Source organism: Artemia franciscana, chromosome 19, assembly GCF_032884065.1.
Source record: "Artemia franciscana chromosome 19, ASM3288406v1, whole genome shotgun sequence".
Classification (NCBI taxonomy): Eukaryota; Metazoa; Arthropoda; class Branchiopoda; order Anostraca; family Artemiidae; genus Artemia; species Artemia franciscana.
This window is the reverse complement of record NC_088881.1, coordinates 7,988,754-7,994,873: the sequence shown is the minus strand read 5'-3', so window position 1 is coordinate 7,994,873 and position 6,120 is coordinate 7,988,754. Positions and strand designations below refer to the sequence as shown.

Here is a 6,120-nt window from a genome sequence, read left to right as displayed (position 1 = left end):
TTTATTGTTGAGACTTGGTTTTGCTCCATATACAACTAATATATCGAAGTGCCCAGTGTTGCCAATACCAGTAAGTTTTCGGTTTTTTGTTGAGATGGGTTATTTTGGAAGATTTGAACTAGAAAGCTATAAACGTGACTTCTTATAGCTTAACCTCGAACTAGTATACTAGTAACTAGTAACGTTACCTCGAACTAGTATAGCGTGACGTCGTTTTGAAGTAAAGTACATAAGTTTTTTTTTTGTTATTCTTGGTCTTGCGGCAATAAAATACTTGAATAAAAAAAAATCTTCAATAAAAAAAAAATTGGCTTTGCCTGGAAATGCGGCTCAAGCAAAAAAAAAACTGAAATTAAACTTAGTTGTATTGATTCATGACTCCAGTAAAGGGCGCAACATATTTTTGTCTCTGATCATCTTTAAGGTTAAAGGGTATGGAGAAAAAGCCAAGGAGACCCCTTGAAATTAAAAGCGAAAAAAGAAAAAAAAAACGGCCCAGCTAGGAAGGTGGTGGGGTCATCGTCATCTTCAAGAGTTTGGCGTTTCATTCGCCTAGAGGGTTTTCCATGGCGGGAGTGAGCTCGTTAGAGATCAAAACCTACCGCTGAGAAAATCCGAGAAACACATCCCCCTGTGATAGGAAAACAGATGACTTTGTAATTGTGTAGGTTTAATGGACAAGTTCTTTTGTACTAAGCGAGAAACTGTGAATTTTCATTAATTCAATTCAAACGAATTTGTAGGGTGAAGTCTTTGTGGGGTTTAAAGCATTTTACCTTCTTATATTCTCTTGTTATTACCTTCTTTTGTTAAATCGTGTAGTCAAATAATCAAGAATTTTGCAAATAATCTTCCATCTACACAAGAATTAAAACTACCAAGTTTCCTAGCAGAACACAAAATTCCTATAAAAAAAGAAATGAAGATTGGATAAAGATCAACCTCGGTGATTTTGCATAAGCTAGGGAGGTATGTCAGAGTGGCTCACTTAAGGCTTCGTGAACATGCGAACTTGGCTCTGAATGGTGAATTATTTAAGTCCTTTTTTTAAATAAACGCGTAATACCTAAAGTGTATTATCTTCTATTATCTAGGTTTGACGCTGTGTCTTGCCTATTGGCCAATAAATTAAGGCGAAACTGTATGTACACACTTAAAATCATATAGAGTAAACTAATCAGTTAGTCTCTTTTTCATACTATTCATCACCTGGATAATCATTTTATCATTTGGGGAGAAGGCAAGAACTAAAAGCTGTATACTGAAAGTTCAGGATTTTTCATTTGGAATAAATATGCTCTAGGAGTCTAGTTTTTTTTGACATAGGGACTGGCAATTATGAATAATACAGGTTATATAGTTTCATCAGCTGAGAAGCAATTATTACATAGGCAATCCTCCAAATTAAAAGGATCACTATTTAGCAAAATGGGCTTTTGATTTCAGACTGAAATATATTATCGCCAGATCTTTTGAAGAAAAAGAAGATAACACCTGTTGGTATTCACTTTCTTTTATCAAATTATGCCCTTATTTTATGCCAAGTCATTCCTAGGGCTGGTGGTAACGGGAGAAAAATTAATTTCGTTGCCCTCCTCCTGGCTCAAATATAAGCAAGAAAAATCCGAACCACAGTGAAGAATTTGATCAAAATGGTAAATTCCCCATCCGTGGTGTCTCCCAGCTTTGGTGCCCGAGACAGGTGACCCAGTTTCCTGGAGTACCCCTAGGAGCGGCTCTGATGGTGAGGTTTATAGAATTGCTCAGTATGATATTGGCTGATCAGTCGTAGACCATTTGAAATTGTCTTTCTTGAGTGGGATAAGCTAGTTAGCTTGAGTGGATGTGTGAAACTTCGAATTCTTAAAGCAAAAACAATAATGTTATCTGGCAAATATCAAAGCTATCCAAATTTGTTGTATTGATACTTCTGACCAGGGTACTTATGACTAATATACTGAACATATGTTCTACATGTGGAAGTTTTAATGCTAATAATCTAGATTCAATACATCAGGGAATCTTCATATTATGATTTTAGATGGCGTATATGTAAGGGGGTAAATTTGAATTGGACAAAGTGTGGCAGTTACTTTTTGGTTTTCCTACACATCAAGGTACGCTTATCTGTTGGTTTTACTTGGTTTTTAGGATTTTACGCACATTATTTTGAAAGAAGTATGTGTTACCCAATAGATTGAGTTCAGATAATCAGCCACAATAGCCTAGGCTAATTTTATTGTTTTAAATAAATCTGAAGTTTAGAAAAGGTTATAATTTAGGCCTACTCACAAACTGTAAAACTAGCTTATGCTGCGTGAGGTAACTCCTGGGAATGAAGCACTATAATAGTAAAAGACTTTTGCCACTTAGTGGTAATAGCCTAACATTAACAATCACTTAATTTGCCTTTCTGCTCTTTCCAATTATAGGTCTTGTTGACTAGGCTAATAGTTACTGTGAAAATTTAATAAACAAAACATTATAAAACAAATAGAAGTAAATTTTCAGGTAAAATTCCAGTTAATTGACTTCTTGCTATCTCAAAAAGGGTTTAGGTTAGGAAAATAAAACTTTCAGGGATGAATCTACAGACTAAAGTATGTCATGGGAAGGTGTTTTGAAGCAACTACCTCCACTCCTTCTCCCTCTAGAGGGCCCTGAGCTTTGATCACCTTTAAAAATATGTGTGCTATAAAAGTGAATCCTTACAAATAGATCTTCTGCTTGAATGAAGTACAACAAAATTGTTTTTCAGCTTCATAACTTTGCTCAATCCTATCTTATAAGGTTTTAAAGATATGCAAACACCTACATTTCCTAAATAAAAAAAAAACAAAAAACATTCATATGGCTCAAAATTCTACTCAAATAACAGAAATAGCATTTTCAGAACTAAAAGCAGAGAAAAGGCAACTGGTAACTGAAAAATAAGATAAAATGTTGTTTTGTCAAAATTTCAATAGGTGACCTGTCATGTAGGCAAATTTCAGGGCACTCTAGAGGGAGAAGGAATGGAGGTGGGTACTTTAAAATACCTTCCTGGGACATACTTTAGCCTGTAGACCCATCCCTGAAAGTTTCATTTTCCAGCCTAAACCCTTTCCAAGATAGCAAGAAGTCAATTAACTAGAATTTTACCAATTTCCAAATGTTTCCTACCATTTCCATCATTAAGCTAGGAAGAAGGCAAAAACATCACTCAATGCATTTTTATGCTCTTTCCAAATAAACTAATTTTTTTATTGCAAATTATTTTCCTTATTTGGATCCCATTAACAGATCCCTAAAGGTGGTACTTTTACCTAATTTTTGCTACTAGAAGTGATTTATAAAACTGGTTAATAATATACAATTCCAGGTAAATTTTTTGTTGTTCATTTTTTCAGCTTACAAATAAAGTGAACATACCACTTGATACCTTTTTTTATTGTCATAAATTCTATCACAAGTTCAAATTAAAGCACTTTTTGACCTAACTATAAATAATTTTGGCACTAAAAAAACATAGTAGCCTATATTATTTTGTTGAAAACAACCATAAACACATGCTTTAATTGAAAATTTGGCATCAAGGAAGAAGAAAATGGCATAATATTGTAAAATCTATTTATCCAACTTAATCATGGAAAATCAGTGCTTGTGGATTATATAACATTAAAAAAATGGATTTATAATGAAATGGTAAATTTGAGACCAATGTTTTGAGCATTTTTTTATACCCAGAAACTAGAAATATTTTGGTCATTTTCAAGAGCTCAAAAAGTGCTTAAACTTGAATTTGTGATAGAAGCAATTATTATATTTGTAAAGAACATAAAAAAAGGCATCAAGTGGTATGTTCACTTTATTTGTAAGTCAAAAATGCAAACAACAAAAATTTACCCAATCCAATTATAAACCTATTAGGCTACTTAAAGTTACATAATTCTATATTGAACCAAGTGACCAAACTTTAAAGTTTCTCTACACCTTCACTCACTCATCCACCAGTGTACCCACTACACTTTACACTACACTATGCTTTATTTGCTTATGCAATACAGTATCAGTAGTGACCAACTGCCTTTTTTAAAGGAAGTTATGACAGAATCACCAACTGCCTCACAGATTTCATCATTTGATCACCTATTGGGAATCTTTTCTATGCAATGCTTCTTGTCTAAGCATGGTGTGAACCCATTTTGAAGGTTGACATTGTCATCCTTGCCAGCTCATCCCATAGGAGCTTCAACAGCTTTGGAAACACCTATTTTTGGACTGAATTTTCAGCATGATTTTGTGTGAACTGTTTACAAATGAGCAAAAAAGGAAGAAAAGAAAGAAGCAATATAAACCCACAAAATAAGTAAACATTTGTATATGCTTCAGGGCTATATCTGCCTCTATTAGTATGACTTCGGAACCATTGTGATAGCAGTCATGGTTATATTTGGAATGCATGTTTAATTAATTTTATTCATTTTCAAATTTTTTGAACAGCATATAGCCTAAGGCTGTATCTGGCTACATGAAGGGGGGGGGGGGGTAAAATTGTCATGGTAGCAACAATCATATTTGTAAAGAGTATTGAATAAGGAAATCAACAGTTTTATCCTTTTGTTATTATGGTTTTTCCTTCTCAGGGGTAGTTTTTATGCATGATTATGTAAAACCAAGTTAAAGCAAATTTTTGGTGCTTCAGTTAACTTGTGAGCTAAAAGATGAGTATACCACTTTAAGTACCCTTGACCCTCTTTCCTAATAACCTAATCACTACCATTGTTAATTCTAGTTTGAACCCTTAAACCCACTCTTTTAATTTTGTCCTTATATGACACATTCATTATGAACATACTCTATACCTGCATTTGTGACAAAGCCCTTTAATACACCTTCTAACATTCTTTCCATATACACAAATCACTACCATCAGAAATTCCATTTGAGCCATGAAATCCACCCTTTTGAATCTTTTAATTTTGTCATTTTTCAACTTAATAGTTCACAGGTTTGGAGTAAAAATGAGACAAATTACAAACTGTTTTTGATCTATGAAATTAACATAAAATTAGTATAATCACACATTATTTTCAAGCAACAAAATTGTATTAGAAAAAGTTTGATATAAATAAAATAAAAAGAAGTTTCATATGTATTACTGAAAATGTGCCAAATTACCTATTGCTTTCAAGCAGCAAAATTGAATAAACTAAAATGTTTTTCTTTTTCTGCTTTGTCTCATTTGCAGTCCAACTCTGTCCATTAACTATTGACAGTATTGAAAAATGACAAAATTAGAATATTGGCAATTATACAATAATGCAAAATTATCATAATAAATATATACATGGGGAATACATGACTTGGAATATCAACTTAGCACTATACTATGAATCAAATGATGTGTTTTAGTTTTACTTGACACACACACATAAAAAATATTAGATAAGGAACAAGGTGTCATTTAATGGGTCATTTTAAGAATTTTAACTGGTAATGATAGCATTTAGTATGCTTTGAAAGACTGTTGAAAGGCACATGAAGTGGTATATTCATCTTTTAGCTTAGAAATTAACTGAAACATAAACAAAATTATAAAAGTTAATTGTATTAGGTAATGCACTCCTTAGCAGCAGGCTTTCTTTCCACCAGCACTCATCTTTGCGCAGTAAATCTACAGCAAGTTCAGCAGAGGTCAGTGTCCCGCCCTCCTTTGAAAGTAAGGACTTCCCCCTTTGAAAGGGGGATATAATATGGAATGTACTTTCATAGGCCTTGATTTAGACCCTGCACTTGTTTCTGAAAGTTTTTTTTCACCTAGCTTAACCCTACTTCCTAAGGTAGTAGATCAGATAGAATTAGGTAGAATCAAATAAAATAGAAAAATATCAGATAGAAGTTTACCTTTACCTCTTCAATTTAACTATGCTGCATCCATAGCACAACATGTTTGACTTTTTTTCGTTAAATGATTCAGATTTGCCAGGCCTCTTGCACTAACTTATTTATGCAAGGTGTTGCATAAAATTTTGGTTAAAAGAAGTACTTAAACCCACATGTAACATAGCTCAAAGTAAGAATGATTATGAATATAATTGTGTGAACACCACTTTTTTATTTCATTTTACAAATTGTAAT

At 33.1% G+C, this 6,120-nt stretch overlaps 1 protein-coding gene across 1 annotated transcript in view; it reads left to right on the top strand.

Moving 5' to 3' along the window:
- Window positions 1–1,986: 1,986 nt before the first annotated feature.
- Window positions 1,987–6,120, top strand: part of LOC136039247 (ATP-dependent Clp protease proteolytic subunit-like) — a 44,089-nt gene continuing 39,955 nt past the window's right edge. Inside the window, exon 1 of the mRNA XM_065722802.1 lies at window positions 1,987–2,117. The gene's annotated coding sequence lies outside the window, so the exon portion shown is untranslated. The remainder of the gene's footprint in view (window positions 2,118–6,120) is intronic.